This window comes from Panthera tigris, chromosome D3 (assembly GCF_018350195.1).
Source record: "Panthera tigris isolate Pti1 chromosome D3, P.tigris_Pti1_mat1.1, whole genome shotgun sequence".
NCBI classification, from domain to species: Eukaryota; Metazoa; Chordata; class Mammalia; order Carnivora; family Felidae; genus Panthera; species Panthera tigris.
In genome coordinates, this window is record NC_056671.1 from 5786876 (window position 1) to 5803252 (window position 16377).

At 49.4% G+C, this 16377-nt stretch overlaps 1 long non-coding RNA gene across 1 annotated transcript; it reads left to right on the forward strand.

Annotated features, from left to right (window-relative positions):
• Positions 1–4048: 4048 nt before the first annotated feature.
• On the forward strand, positions 4049–14803 carry LOC122232769. Its single transcript, XR_006210163.1, has 4 exons — positions 4049–4600; positions 10769–10922; positions 13614–14087; positions 14441–14803. It is a non-coding gene; the product is annotated as an uncharacterized LOC122232769 (long non-coding RNA).
• Positions 14804–16377: the final 1574 nt, after the last annotated feature.

Sequence of the window (16377 nt, forward strand, 5' to 3'; positions counted from 1 at the left end):
CTCTGGGGGAGAATCTATTCCACGACCCTCTCCCAGCTTCTGGTGGTTACCGACAGTCTTGCATTCCTTGGTTTGTGGGTTCATCGCTGCCCTCTGGCTTCACGCGGCCTTCTCCCCTCTTAAAAGGACAGTGGTCACTGGATTAGAGCCCACTTTAATCCAGTGTGATCTCCACTCGATTACATCTGCAGAGGCCCTTGTTTCCAAGTACGGTCACATTCACGGGCACCAGAGGTTAGGACTTCGCAGATCCTTTGCAGAACACAACTCACAACCAACAACAAACACTCGCTATGGGCCAGGCTCTATGCTAAGCACTTTATATGTTCAGACCTCACACATCTCTGAGGTAGGTACTATGATGATCCCCATTGTCCACATGAAGCCCAGAGATGTTAAGTAATTTGCCCAGGATCACACAGCTGCTCAGTGACAGAGCCAAAACTCCAAAGCCACCATCAGACTCCAGTTCTGACCAGTGTGCAGACTGCTTGACCCTGAATCCCCTTCTAACTGTGGTTTCGTCTTCCTTCCTTCCCCTTCCCACCAAACTTGCCATTTGCTCAGCCCACATATACTTGGTGAGCATCTTCTAGGTCCTGGCAAGGAGCTGGGGACACGCTGAGCAAAACCAGGCACCTGCATTTGTCCCACGCAGTATTTTATGTTTCCCTCTAAACTGCCTCACGTCGCTTTGAAGAATGGAGCAGACTGTCTAGAGGCAGGACAGATGCTAATCAAATCCTTGCTCAGACAAGCATAAAATTGAGAAGGTGACAAGGGCTACGAAGCCAAGAGGAGAAGCCAACCCAGTCGAGAAGGTCAAGGACACCTGCAGGTGAGGAGCAGATTGGGGAGGAAAGAGGAAAGGGCCCTCCAGGCTGAGGGAACAGCAGGTGCAAACTTCAGGAGCTCCTGCCGCAGAAATAGAAACCACCAGACTGACAAGAGGGATACACAGAAGACGACCCTGGTCTAGGGAACAGGTCAGCAAATGTTTTCTGTAAAGGGCCAGATAATAAATATTTCAGGCTTTGTAGGTGAGCGGTCTCCCTAAAACGACTTATCTTTGCCATCGTGGGGCAAAGCACCCGCAGACAATATGTCAGTGAATGGGCACGCCTGTGTGTTAATAAAACTTTATTCATAGCCCGGAATGTGAATTTCGTATAATGTTCACGTGTCATAAAAGGTTATTCATTCGATTTTTTTCCATCATTATTCCCATCATTTTTAGCTTTCAGGGTTGTTCAAAAACAGACAGCGGGCCAGACTTGTCCCACAGGCCTCAGTTCGCCAACCTTTCACAGAGAGCTCCTGAAAGAGTCTCCAAGCTAGTTTGTTCTTTCTGCACTGCAAGTTCCCTTCTGTCATCCCCAGACCTGCACCTGAGGTAAGTTTTGTTACAAATTACCACGCGGTCTCCGCAATGCTCTGGAGCCTTGAGAGGTGGGCCCGTTGGTCACGAGATGACAAGAAGTGGCCTGTTACAGACAAGAGCCCCACTTTGCAGAGAGCCCCGGGGTCCACACGGAAGGATCTGTAGCCCTCCCAGGCATAGGGAGAATGAGGAAGCTAGTGAAGGAGGAGATTTCCTGGTGAAGCAAATAAGATCTCAAGCTGTGGCCACGTAGGCGCCTGAGAGAAATGCGGAACCCAAGCCCAGAACCTCAGGGACATCCTGTCCCCTCCCCTCCCTTCTCTGGCTTTCTTTCCTGCCTTGTTCCAAAAGGGATCCGAGGCAGCTTATGAGAAAACATATCACTCATCATGGTTGGTCATCAGAAAATGAAACAGAGACCCCGTGGAAGGCTGAGGATCCTTCGAGACCGTGACCCAAACTGCCCTGACTCAGTTTCCCAGAAGCCACAGTGAAAATGAAAATCTGGTTCTACAGCCGGACTCAGAGTGTCCCTGGCAAAAAATGACCGAATTGCTCTGTACTCTCAGGTGTTTGCAAAAGAACAACACAAGGTGTCAAGGCTGACATCCCCCCAAACACCCTGAAGTTGGACACCAGGGTGACTTTGATAAGACAGTTTCTCTACGAACCCCGTCACTATCCAGTGATGTTACTCCTGTGTTACTCCTTACAGTCCAGTCAAGGCAGCAACTAATTACAGGTTAATAAACAGTAACCTCTATGCTAGGTCACGTGAGTTCATTCTGCGGGGTCTGTCACACCGCAGTCCTGGGACGGCACCCTGTGCTGGTTGCCTTGATCTATCCAGTGTTAGATTTTCGACCTTCTAAAAAATATTTTTTAATGTTTATTTATTTTTGAGAAAGAGACACAGAGCACGAGCAGGGGAGGGGAAGGGAGAGAGGGAGACACAGAATCCCAAGCAGGTTCACGGGCTCCGAGCCGTCAGCACAGAGCCCGACGCGGGGCTGGAACTCACAGTCCGTGAGATCATGACCTGAGCCGAAGTCGGACGCTTAACCGACTGAGCCACCCGGGCGCCCCTAGACTTTAGACCTTCTAGAGTGAGGGGGCTGCAATTCGTGGCCCATGGCCCGAATCCAGCCCACAGCCTGTTTTTGTAAATAAAGTTTTATTGGCACACAGCCACGCCCATTCCTTAACGCGTCGTCTGGGGCTGTTTTTGAGCGACAGCAGTGGGGCTGAGTGAAAGCAACAGACTATCTGGCTCAAAAAGCCTAAAATAATTACCATCTGGTTCTTTATAGCAAAAGCATGTGATCCTGTTCTAGAAGAACGGAAGGGCCGCATGCCCTGCAGATCAGCCTTCCATAAAGACTGCTCTCAGCCAAGTCCCCAATAGATGTGGTGCAGCAGTGAGTTTAAGATTATGCTTCCTGGCAAGTACCCAGCATGCACCGCTCCACACTGGCAGTTATAAATGGAACCACATGCCTGAGCCAACATTGTGTGTTGACCTTGAGAAGCCTGACAAGGACAGGTGTCTGCGTAGGAACCCTCCGCTCCGCTGAGGAGTGCCAAGTTTACCCTTAAAAAATAACTTAGCATCCCGCTCAGCACAGATCGACCAGCGCCGGAAAGCTCACATCTGTTTCGCCGAGCACGGCCACACTGATTTTAGCCCGGGAGTTCCTTAAGGTCCACACGCCCAAACCCAGCGTCTCAACAAAGCCCTGGCAGACGGTTCGGCACTGAGGTGTGTGCTTCCCTGCGAAGGGTCTCAGTGCCCTTGAGGCCCTGCCCTTGAGCCCCTTGGCCTGCCTCCGTTCACTGGCAGCTGCAGTGAGTACTTCCTGTGCATACCTGCCTCTCTGCTTCCTGCCCACCTGCGCTCACGCTGGACGTTGCTCAGCCTGTCCCCAGGGAAGCCCAGAAGAGAACTGCGGGTTCGATGACTCCAGGGCAAACCCAACCAATCAGGAATGAGAGCCAGCCGATAAATAGCCCAGCCTGCCCACTCCTCAGTGCGACATGTTCCAGGCTGGTCCGTGCAATGCTAAAGGAGACCCCTGATGGGCCCGAGCCCCAGCTGCCCACAGTGGTAACCGGCTCCTTAATGCACCCATTTTGGGGTTTTCTCCCTTTCCAGCTCCCACTCCCCACTCCCCTGCCTGTGTTTCCCAGAATCCCCTCCCGGATCAAGTACCTGCCTCCAACGCCTGTCTCAGCTTCTGTGTTTGGGGGACCCAGACGAGCCATGTGTCCTTCAAAGAGTGTATTTACAAATTACACAAAGAATTCGTCAACTCACATGACCTACCCTAGGGGATTTCTGTCCGTTAGCCTGTTAAAAGTGAACGATATCCACCAAAGTTAAGACCATCGGCTTACAAAAAAAAAAAAAAGTTTAAATGTTACCCTGATATGTTCTGGAAAGAATTACAGGGAGGGGCCAACTGTCTGTTAAGACCACTTGAAGACTGCAACGGCACCGCATATTAAGAAAATAATCTATGAACAATGGGTGGCTCTTGCCATATTGTGTTACAATTTCCTGAATATATCTGTCTCTCCTGCGTATGGTGAGTTGTAGGAGGGGACACAGGGGACATCCCTCCTTATTAACTATTAACAGGGTTAATAGTCTTCCAAAATATCAGCCTTCTCAAGTGGTCCGTTTGCTCCTCTTTGCATGTCCAAGGGGGAAAAGGTTTCTATATAAAAAAGAGGAAATCAGGCCAAGATAGCTCCGCGAGCTCCGTCCGAGCGTTGCATGCCAAGCAGGCTGGAGTTTAAGGTGTATGTTGTAAGTCTGACTTCCTTTCTCTGGGACCTGAATGCGGTAATAACCGCCCCGCTTGGTCCCCTCGAGCGTCCACACTCAGCCCTGTAACCTTCCGGAAGCCTCCCACTCAGCCTCTGAGCTTGGCCGTGAGCCTTGCTTTGGCCAATGAGATGTTGGTACACTTGGACACGTGGAGAGGCTTGAAACCGTGCTTGGCCTTTCTGCTCGCCTTTGCACCTCCTCCTTGCCCCGAGAACGGGCTTGGGCTAGCTTGCCGGAGAACAAAAAGCTACACAAAGCAGAGCGGCGTCCCAAGCGTTCCAGCCAGCGCCCTCCCAGGCCAGCGGACAGTCGGCTAAGCCCCAGGCACATGAGCGAGCCCAGCCAAGGCCAGCAAAACCACTCCGCTGACCTGCAGACCCATGAGCTACGTAAGTGCTCACGGTCTTAAGCCCCCGGGGGGCTGAGGGGGGCTACTTGTTAAACAGCACTACTGTGGCGATCAGGAACCGGTGCGCCTTCCTCGTCTGCAAATCACACTTAGAGACAGGTTTTCTGTGCCACGAGCTTTGCACAAGCAAACACTCCCACAATCCGCGGAGCATGACGGAGTGAACACAGGGCCCCTCTGCCATGAAAGCCAAACCTCCACAGACATGCCTCCAAAATGGATCCGACAGTGTCAGAGAGAATCCCAGTTCTAGAGGCTCTGAGCCACGGGGGAAGGTTGCAGTCCACAGGTTCCCCGCCAGGGGCCAGTCTCCTTGGGTAGCTGATTTCACGCGGCCATTTCCGCTTCCAAGCATCTATGAGTGTCTTCCACACAAAACCTAGACGAGTGGAACTAAACTCAGACGCACACAGTGAGTGTGTGTCTGGTTCTAGTGCAATACAACCAGGGTATAAAAGGGGGGGGGGTGAAGAAAAACTAAGAGGACACAACAGAAGAAATGAATCTCTAAGTGGGAAGTGACTCAAGACACTTGGCAGAAGGGGGTGATAGTCGAGCTGGGACTTAAATGCTTTCAATGATTAGAGAGTAGGGTTTTTTGTTTTATTTTATTTTTTTTAGCATTTATTTATTTATTTATTTATTTATTTATTTATTTATTTATTTATTTTTGAGAGAGAGAGAGAGAGAGAGAGAGAAAGGGAGGCACAGAGAGGGAGACACAGAATCCAAAGCAGGCTCCGGGCTCTGAGCTGTCAGCTCAGAGCCCGACGCGGGGCTCGAACTCACGCACCGTGAGATCATGACCCGAGTCGAAGTCGGACACAACCGACCGAGCCACCCGGATGCCCCGGAGAGTAGGGTTTTAAAGAGAAATTCTGCCGAGGGTGTGGGGGGCAGAGTGAGGGGCCAAACAGAGTGAGTACCGGATACAGTGTGAAGGTGGCTAGGGAACACGGGGGCATCTCAGCCACCGCCTCCATGAGATCATACCTCTACTGCACAGTCCCAGAGGCATAGGCGCATTTTAGGAATAGGACACTCAGCCACCCCGACTGTCTTCCGAATCAAGTCTAGACAGGGAATAAGGAATATGTTGGAGGAAATCTTTCCTGTCTCTTCTCATCGCTAGGGTATTTCTCCCAAGAGTCAGTCCTGCAGTGGGCCACCAACCAGAAGGTGAAATGCTCAGGACACAAAGGCCTGCGCAGGTGATGAGACCCACAGACGCTCCTGGAGCCAGGTTTTCAGTGAGACCTCCCCCTTCTCAACCTCTTTGGATTTCGACATAGTTTGAAAAATCCATAATCTGTCTTCCTCCACGGAAATACTTCCTTTCTGCTTCCCCCGAAACTGCCCCGCACACAGACCTTTAATTTTAAAAAATGTTTTAAAAATGATAAAAAGTAATGGGGCGGCTGGGTGACTCAGTCGGTTGAGCACCCGATTCTTGATTTTGGCTCAGGTCATGTTCCCAGAATTGTAGACTCGAGCCCCGCATCAGGCTCCACGATGAGCGCGGAACCTGCTTGGGATCCTCTCTCTCCTCTCTCTCTCTCTCCCCCTCCCCCGCTCACTCTCTCTCTCAAAATGAATACACGTTTAAAGGAGTTATAAAAAGTAAGGATGTTGGTGAAAGAAAAAAATCGAGACTTATGGAAAAGTGCAAAGAAGAAATGAAAGCAAGCCAAATCGGTTACCATTTTGGTGGATTTCCTTCTAGTCTTTTCTAAGCATGGCTGTGTGGGATTCTTGCACCTGTACAGTCCTGCTAGGTGTGCAGTGTGGGATCTCGCTCTTGTCCCTTAAGTCTAGAGCTTTCAGGTCAAGTTTTACGATCAGGGTGGCTAGTGCGCCATTTAAGGTCCTATGAGGTTTAAGTCTGTCTGAGTCTGTCGCCACATAAAATTTCATCAAAGACATTCTCCGTGGTATTTTGTGTCTATCATAAACAACTCTTGAACGACAACAGGATAATCTGTGGAATAGATATCCCAGATAAATAATGCTCCTATGAATCTATGGATGCACCAAATCTTTACTTAGGAAGATTTATATCTAGGGGATGATACAACTGGCCTGCTCATAGGATTGTTCCATGGTGAGGACTGAATGGAACAAGATATATAAAACTCTACCGCAGCACAGAGCAGGACCTCAGCAAACACTGTGAGTGGGGATGTTACCATAATTACTATTACGCCCACCACTGCTCTGCTAAACTGTTTCTGGAGTTTGTGCCAATCTCCTTCATGCAACAGCATCGTATATTATTTTATTTCCTTCCCTGCTGATTTGATGGGGAGGGGGTGTTATTTTAATTTGCATTTCTTTGAATCTGATTTAGGTTGACTTTGTTTTTGAGAGAGTGCAAGCAGGGGAGGGGGCAGAGGGAGAGAGAGAGAGAGAAAGGAAGGAAGGAAGGAAGGAAGGAAGGAAGGAAGGAAGGAAGGAAGGAAAGAAAGAAGGAAGGAAAGAAAGAAGGAAGGAAGAAAGAAAGAAGGAAAAGAAAGAAAGAAGGAAAAGAAAGAAAGAAAGAAAGAAAGAAAGAAAGAAAGAAAGAAGGAAAGAAAGAAAGAAGAAGGAAGGAAAGAGAGAGAGAGAAAGCAAGAAAGCAAGAAAGCAAGAAAGCAAGAAAGCAAGAAAGAAAGAAAGAAAGAAAGAAAATCTCAAGCAGACTCCATGCTCAGTGCAGAGCCCTACGTGGGGATCGATCCCATGACCTGAGCAGAAATCAAGAGTCGGGTGCTCAACCAACTGAGCCACCCAGGTGCGCCTGGGTTGAGCTTCTCAAAGGTGCTTTCCATACTTTCCATGGGTTATGCCTGTCTCATCGGTCAGCTATCTGTCCATATTCTTGGCCGGCTTCCGTGAGGCAGCCGTGCGTCTCTAGTTCTTCCTGTCTTCACATGCTCACCGAAACAGGCCTGAAGTGAGCTCACCTGTCCTTTGCCAGGCAGCCTGGGAGGTGCAGGGGTGTCTGCGTTCCCAGAGTTTACAGACAGGAGGGCAACAGAAGTTCCACGGCAACTTTGCGGCTTGTCACTGATTGTAGATCCCTCCAGAAGGATCACCGGGGGGATGTCCCCAGTCAGGGGGATGGAGTAAAGCTGCCGAGAAGGGGATGCTAACCTGAGAGATGCTAAGAGGGAGACAGAGGGAAAGGCAGGGGTGCCGGGAGCCGATGACAGAAGACTGACTACATTTTTGGTGAAGAACAGACTTCGGTTACCGCAGTCACAGAAACATGGGTGTTGCTACAAAATCCGTAAGAGTGCTCCAGATTCTTAGGTGGCCGGGCATCCTAAAGCAATATACCAGTAATAATAATGATGATAATAATTTTAAAACTCGGGCTCTTCCTCTGAGCTGCGCGTAACCTCTCGAGTTCTGTCCGAGCAAAGACGAAGGCTCCAGGGCAGTCTGACCCTCGGCTGCTCCAACACCCGTGCTCTGTTTTCTCTCATTCCTCTGTAATTGTTTCAGTCAAGACTGCATTCCCTTGTGCTTCCAAAGTTCCCAGAGTTCGCTTTTTCCTTCGCTGTTACACCTAACAGTCTATTTTAAGATCGCCCCCGTGGCTGGAAACCAGCTCACCCGGGACTTCTAGGAAGGAGGGGCGGCTATCGGCTATAGGAAATTCAGGGGCTCGCTCAGCACACCCAGCCAAACTTTTCTGCTCGTTTTCTGGCTCAAAACACCGGGTTCAAGCTTTTCTTTTTTCAAAATATGCAATGCTAATTCCGTGCGTTATAAGGTTTCAAATAAATAATGTTGGCCCGTCTCCACTGTTGACAAGACCCTGGGATCTCCAAGGATTCCCTCCTTAAACCACCCCCAGTCTCCTGGAACGTTTAATTAACGAAAGAAAAGAATCCAGAGGCAAACTTCCAACTGGGAAAACACAGTGACCAAAGGCAAACCGGGTGACAGAAGAGAGGGGACAGGGGCGCCTGGGTGGCTCAGTTGGCTGGGACTCTGGATTTCAGCTCAGGTCGCGGTCTCACAGTTTGTGATATCGAGCCCCTCAAGGGGCTCTATGCACTGACAGTGAGGAGCCTGCTTGGGATTCTCTCTCTCTTGCTCTCTCTCTCTCCCTCCCTCTGCCCCTTCCCCCCCCTCCCCACACACAGTCTCTCTCTCAAAACAAATCAATAAGTATTAAAAAAGAGAGAGGGGGGAGCTGGGAGAGAGGTCCCAAACTCTCCTGTCCTGGGTGACTCCTCTCCCCGCATAGACCTAGGCTCATTTACCTGCAAAAGCGCTCTGAAAGTGAGGGGGACACAGAAGCCCTCATCTAAAAAATGGGAGTGAGTTCACGGGGTGATGAAAAAGGGAGGGTCAGGGCAGAGGTGAGGGCGGTTCCCTGGGTTGGGTCTGTAACCAAAAGGAGCTACGGGCCGGGATGGCAAGGTGAGAGACTGTCCCAGAGCCCTGTCTGTCCTGTCCTGGAGCACCACTTCGGGCTTTCTCAACTCTTCACCCTTCGTGACCTGCTCGCTACCTGTTAAACTACGAAAACGGAAGACCAAATCAGGTCCCCTCTTCTAGCAGCAGTGGGCAAGGAAGAAATTGAGCCCTGGTCTCATGGCTGGCAGCACAAAGCCTGAGTGTTTTAGGGTAACCACCTAACTGTGGAATGGAAGTTTATTAGTGAGTTTCATGTGGGAAGGGCTTCCTGTTCCCCTCTGCCCAGAGCACGCCCGATCCAGCACGATCAGGAAGTCCAAAGAACGTTTTCAGCTCCAAAGATGTGGCTGTACTAAATATTCAGGGACACACCGAAGAAACAAGAACGTCGCCCAGCCTTCCAAGAGTCCGCTGTCTATTCCAAGATGTGTCTACAACTGTCTCCTCAAAAAGTCAATGTCATGAAAGGGCAAGGATGGGGGCGTGGGGCCTGGATTAAAAGCAACATAACAACCAAATACAATGAGGGAAACTTCCTTGGTCCCTGGTTTGAAAAAAAAACAAAAACAAAAACGAGATGCAAGGAACATATTGTGTGAACAATTGGAGAAATCTTAATCGTAGGTGATATGAGGGGGGTCTTGTTACTTTTCATTGAAAAGTAGGCGACGGTCTTGTGGTTTCATACGCTAAAGTTCCTCGCTGTTGGACATGAATGCTGGCAAAGGGTTTAGGGGTGAAGGGTCATGATGTCTACAACTTGCTTTCAGGTTGCTTTCAATGGACTATCCACACGTAGATCTGGAGATCAACAGATTTGCAGGCGACGGAACAAATACGGCGAAATGCTAACAACTGCTAAATCCAGCCGGTAGATATGTGGACTCCACTTTCGATGCTTTGTAATACAAAAAAGTGTTATCTGACTTACAGATATGCGTGTGTGCATTTATGTGGATATACACACGTGTGCACACCTTTCCATACATATGCACACACACGCATACATATACTTATAAAACGCTGTTCCCTGCAAGGAAAACTACTAATAACGTCTTGCGTGAGACTTATCAGGGGTCGTGCTATCCAAATGCTAAGATCAACCTGTTCAGACTGACCATGTGTGAGAAAAGCCAGTCTACCTGATTTCGCTTTTCAGGGGAACAGAGGTCTGTTGCTAAAGGTGTTTAACAGCAACTGTGACCCGTGTTTTAGCATTTTTAAACGTTGTCACATACTTCATATCATTTAGACCGGCGGCTGGCAAACTCTTTCTGTAAAGGGACAGAGGGTAAGTGGCTCTGTGGGACAGACAGTCTCTGTCACGACTATTCAACCCCGTTATTGTGGTATGAGGACAGCCACAGATTGTATGTGTCAATGAAACTGCATCCACAAAACGGGGGGGTGGGGGGGTGGGCGGCTGGGTTTGGCCCAGGGACCACTACTAGTCAACCCCTGGTTTAGATCCTCTCAGTGATGCGTAGGTTCTGTTTTGAGGCCCATTTTACAGATGAGGAAACCAAGGCTCGGCGAGGTTGACACTGTTCCATTAGTTAAGCGGTAAAATCAGCAACAAACCCCGATGCTCAGACCCCAACACACGCGCTCTGTTTCTACCCTGTTGTGTTTCAACGTCTGTGTCTTAAAAGTAAAAGATAAAAGACAGAGTGGGGGAAAAGACAGGAAACCCTCTGTGCACAGGATCTCCTGTCTTCAGCAACTTCTCTTCCCTCAGGATACCAGGGGCTCCTGGCAGTCCCACCAATGGAAGAAAATGACGGGCACGCTTTCCTCCAGGGCCACACGCGTGTAAAGGATGAAGAACCAGCCCTCGGACAAATGTCTGCCAAGGAAAGGAGACGGCCTCACGATGAAAAGTTAACCAATACGTAAGCTTCCAATTTCAAAACCGGTTTAAGAACGGGCCTTGATCGTGACATCTAAACGTTTCAGTTAAGCTTTCTATTTTGAGATAATTGTAGATTCGCAGGCTTTAGAACTAACGCAGAGATTTCGTGAGCCCTTTATCCAGTTTTCCCGACGGTAATTTCTTGCAAAGCGATAGTACGGTATCACGACCAGGACACTGACATTGATGCAGCGGACGCACAGAATCTTTCCAACACCCAAGGACCCCTGCCCACCCCTCCTCCCTCCCACCCTCAGCCCCTCCTCTGCAGAGCCTCTGCATCTTCTCCCTGCATCGCCCCCTGCCCACCTAAAAGCAGCAATGGCAACATTATCTTCTCCCTTCTCCCCGGCGGACCGCCATGGATGAACCCTCTCTCTTCAACTTCTCCTGTCCTGCTGAGAACATCCTCAAACCTTCTCGATGCAGAAATCACATCTCTTCTTGCCCCAGCTAATAGTCTGGCAGACAGTATCCCTGGAAGGATGATAAAAACGTGGATACGTTGGTGACCTCCAGAAAGGCTGGAGACCGGAGTCGGACGGAGACTGACTCTATGTTGTATTGGGCGGAAATTATCGCCTCTTGACCTGTGTATCTATTCAAAGTATAGCATTCCATGCTCCCTGCACTTTACTGCTAAGCAGCCCATGGGAGATTTTTTTTTAATATGATTTTTTTTGCACGTGCCATATACTGTTCTATTCTTAACTGGGCCCCAGTTTATTTGATCAACCCCAGGCATTAGACATTTTATCTGTTCCCAAATTGTTGACGCTAAGAAGAACATCCTGACAACCTTCTTTGTACTCAGATCATTGGCCACGTCTCTAAGCAGTTCCCTAGAAGAAAGAGCCATGAGTGACCCACCAGACAGATTTCTGAAAGTGAACTCCTGGATCAAGGGGCTCTACCTCTGGCACCAGGCACTCCCTGTAGAAGGTGTGAACCTGTAGAGGGTGTGAACCTGTAGAAGGTGTGAACCTGTGGAAGATGTGAACCTGTAGAGGGTGTGAACCTGTAGAAGGTATGAACCTGTAGAGGGTGTGAACCTGTAGAAGGTGTGAACCTGTGGAAGATGTGAACCTGTAGAAGGTGTGAACCTGTGGAAGGTGTGAACCTGTAGAGGGTGTGAACCTGTATGTGTGAACCTGTAGAGGGTGTGAACCTGTAGAAGGTATGAACCTGTAGAGGGTGTGAACCTGTAGAAGGTGTGAACCTGTGGAAGATGTGAACCTGTAGAAGGTGTGAACCTGTAGAAGGTGTGAACCTGTGGAAGGTGTGAACCTGTGGAAGGTGTGAACCTGTAGAAGGTGTGAACCTGTAGAGGGTGTGAACCTGTAGAAGGTGTGAACCTGTGGAAGGTGTGAACCTGTAGAGGGTGTGAACCTGTATGTGTGAACCTGTAGAGGGTGTGAACCTGTAGAAGGTGTGAACCTGTAGAAGGTGTGAACCTGTAGAAGGTGTGAACCTGTATGTGTGAACCTGTAGAGGGTGTGAACCTGTAAGGGGTGTGAACGTGTAGAAGGTGTGAACTTGTAGAAGGTGTGAACCTGTGGAAGGTGTGAACCTGTAGGTGTGAACCTGTAGAAGGTATGAACCTGCAGAGGGTGTGAACCTGTAAGGGGTGTGAACGTGTAGAAGGTGTGAACCTGTGGAAGGTGTGAACCTGTGGAAGGTGTGAACCTGTCGAACGTATGAGCACAGATGCCAAGAGGTACCTTTCCCCAAAGCCACTCACACCTTTGCATGTTCCCAATCTTTGCTCACTTAAGTCAAAGCTTGTTGCCTCCCTCTGCGCACTTGGATTTCTTTTATTATTGCTGAGGTTGGCAATTTGCTCTGTGTTTCGTGTGCAACTCTTTACTGTCTAATTACATTTTCTCTTCCCTGAATTGTCTGCCTGTGGTCTTTGCTCGTTTTTCTTTTAGGGTCCTCGTCTTATTCTTACTAGTTAGCATGAGTATTTTGTGCATTTAAGGACATTAATATATTTGGACAAGTATCTTCATAGTTCATTTTTGGCTTTTCATTTTCTCTAGGAAAAACCCACATATGTACATATATGGAAATTAAAATATTTAAGTGGTTAATTTCTTAATTTCTTTCTTTAGGGATTTTTTTCTGTTGTTTTTACACATGGAAAGAAAGAACTTATCCAGAGAGCACCTATATTCTCTTCCAATTCATCCATGATTTTACTCATGTATTTCCTTCATGCAACTAAAATTTATTTGGGATACAGGATGAAGCAAGACTCTTGACTGATTTTGTTTAAAGGGTCAATTTTCCCCCAAATGACTTATTAACTCTTTATTAATCAAGCTATCCCTCCTATGTTAATGCAATTAAACACATCAAGCGATATATTTTTGAGCTCTCTGTTCTGTCCCTGATCTACTGGTTTATTCTTGATTTAATGCCATTCGCTTTCATTATTCTAGCTTTCTATTATGTTCACTGTTGACGGGATAGGTCTCCCCCATTACTCACTCTTCTCATCAAAAATTCCACATCACTCCTGCCGATTTTTTCTTCCTAATCCGGTTTGGAATCCTTTTGTCAGGTTCCCAAAGTCCTCAGAGGTTGGCCGGTCAGTTCCATGGATCCTGCCTCCATAGCCTCTTTTCTATCTGCTCATTTACTTTCAATTCTGCTGTTCCTGCCCTAGGTCTGCCCATGGTTTTCCTGGTAAATACTGGATCTTCCTCCCGGTGAACTTAGGAGCTGGCGTACTTGGGACACCTGGAGGCTCCCGGGGAAGAAATCGGCTGGTACTTGCAAAACAGCAGGTTGAGCCCAAACTATGCCATCAGGACGCTCTGTACACCAACGTGGCAAACTAGGTCATTGCTCCAAAAGATTGTACTTTCTTGCCCCATCGACGACAGCCTCGGCCCCATGACTTGCTTTGGCCAACGACCTACATGTTAAAGTGATATGTGTCGTTGCTGAACCAACCTGATGAAGCAACTCCTGATGCCCCACCTCCCTCCCTCGACAGAATGCCACCTCTCCCTCCTCGCACTCGCGCTCGGGGCGTGTCTTCCTGGTGACTGGGACCCTCTGGACTTCCAGCCGCAGAAGGTGGTGACCCTGTCACCCACCCACCAGCCAGATGCAGGGCACAGGGCACGGGCTGCGGGTAAGTCGCCTCAGTGTTCCTCACGGCATCTGTCCCAGCTCATATATGGCAGGTGGTGAACATATTTACTTGTTGAATCGAGGGACGCACACGTGCCACTGGTTTGAACCACAGAGTAGCAGTTGGGATGTCCTTTTTCCGTCCCCTCTCTCTCGGGCCACCCTGAGACCAGTTCTAAGTCTAAAAATAATCACAATGGTTTGTGAAGGGGGGAGATTTCCATGTGCCTGTAAAACCCTGTCATCTGACATTTATACCTATGTTCCGCTTCTTTCCACAATTCATTCTGTTTTTCCACTCTTTACTCCAAGCCAATGGAAAAACGGATTGTAAAATGGGCCAATGTATTACAGGAAACTTCTCCAGCCCAGAAAAAAAAGAGGGACCCCTCAGAGGAAGCGGATAACACTGCTCTCCAGCGGGTGGAAGATTGAGGGCCTGCGTTTCCAATGTGTCGTACTTGGCTGCCCCCTCGCGACGTAATGTCGCCAGCCTTGTCTTCGTCTGAGACCCCGAGAGGCCGTGAAAGCTGTCTGCACGGGAAATACGCACAAAGGGAGAAGCAGGAGAGAGAAAGGGGACAGATCTGTTTCATTCTCAATGGACACATCACGGGAACGTTCTCCATCGTATTTCCTGGGTCAGCGAAGGAGGCGGGGTTTTGCTCCTCTCCTTGCTCTGTAACCTGCCTTTGTTTTTCTAAGAGAAGGGTTTTCTTACAGCTACTCTCTTCCCAGTAGGTTCTCCACCTACTTGCCCCTCTAAACCGAAGACTGTTCTCCCCCTCGGACCTCCTGGAGCTGGGGACTGTGACTTTTAGGGCTCGGAGGGACCAATCAATAGTTGACAGGACTCTTCTGGAGGGCAGACACCCTGGCAATCTCTGTCCTCTGCTATTTCAGATCTCCCATTAAGGATTCTCAATGAAATTGCAGAATCCAATTTGTGAAGCAGCTCCCAGCCCGGGACGGGGGAAGGAATTTCTGACGTGAAGTGGGCTTTCTAACCTGGAGTCCATATTTACATGACGCAGGTGCACCTCAGAGCAGTGAGGTAGGTGGCTGTGGGGCTCCCTCTGACACTGGGGGGTGACCCCTGGGGGCCACCCACATGCGTTTCCCTGCTGCCCCTTCTTGCTTCCTTTCATCCTTGTATCTCACCTCCTCCCACACCACCAGTAAGGCAGGGCAAATATTTTCACTTGAGAAGAACCTGAATCCACGGAAGGTCAATTATACGCCAAAGTCTACCCATCCTGTTAGTGCAGGACTGGGATCCAGCTTTGCACAGGCACAGATTTGGTTTTCATCCCTGTTCCCGGCACAGAGTTCCTGTGTCTTTTGTTATGTTAATGAAGCGACTTCTGGAAAGCACCTGAGAATGGGGCTGGTTGCCAGGGGGAAGCGACCGTGTGATTGGAAGGTTGGAAATTCCAGTCCCACCCCCACCCCAAACCTCCGGGGAGGGGAGAGGGGCCGGGGGTGGGATCAATTTAAATAATCACGCCTCTGTAACGAAGCCTCCAGAAAAAACCCGAAAGGTTGGCGTTCGGGGTTGGGAGAGCCCCCGGGTTGATGGGCACGTGGAGTTGCAGGGAGAGTGGGTGCTGGGAGAGCTTGGCCCCGCGCCCTTTCCCCACACCTTGCCCTGGGATGTTCCTAAATTGTATCCTATGCAGTAAACCAGCAATCTAGTAAGAAAAATGTTTCTCTGAGATCTTTGAGCCTGCTCCAGCAAATTACTCAAACCCTAGGAGGGGATCGTTGGAATCTCCAAGCTATAGCCAGTGGGCCAGACCATAGGTGACCACCTGGCCTTGTGATTGGCATCTGAAGGGGCTGGGGAGGCAGTCTTGTGGGACCGAGCCCTTGACCCATGGAACCTGACGCTCTCTCCCGGTAGACAGTGTCAGAATTGAGCTCAACTGTAGGACACCCAGCTCTTATCTTTACCCACTTACGATTCATCCTGGGGCTGGACACTGGCCACCCTCCCCAAATTTGGGATTTGGGGATGAGCAAGGAGGAGGAAAGAATGGCTGTTAATGCAGCTACTTTGGGGAGTGGGTTCAGGCTAGAGCAAGGTGTCAGGGATGGGAGCTCATACGGTTCTCTGGGGAGACTCCGACCAGAGTCCCAGGGAAGGATGGAATGATGTTCAACTGACCTCGTGGCTCTTCGGACGAGGCTCGTCGCTGTCATGGATGAAAGGGGTGAGGCCAAGGGCTCGTGACGCGTGCACGGAAGGTTCAGAAATCACATGAGACGTCTGCATAACCAGCACCGTGGGC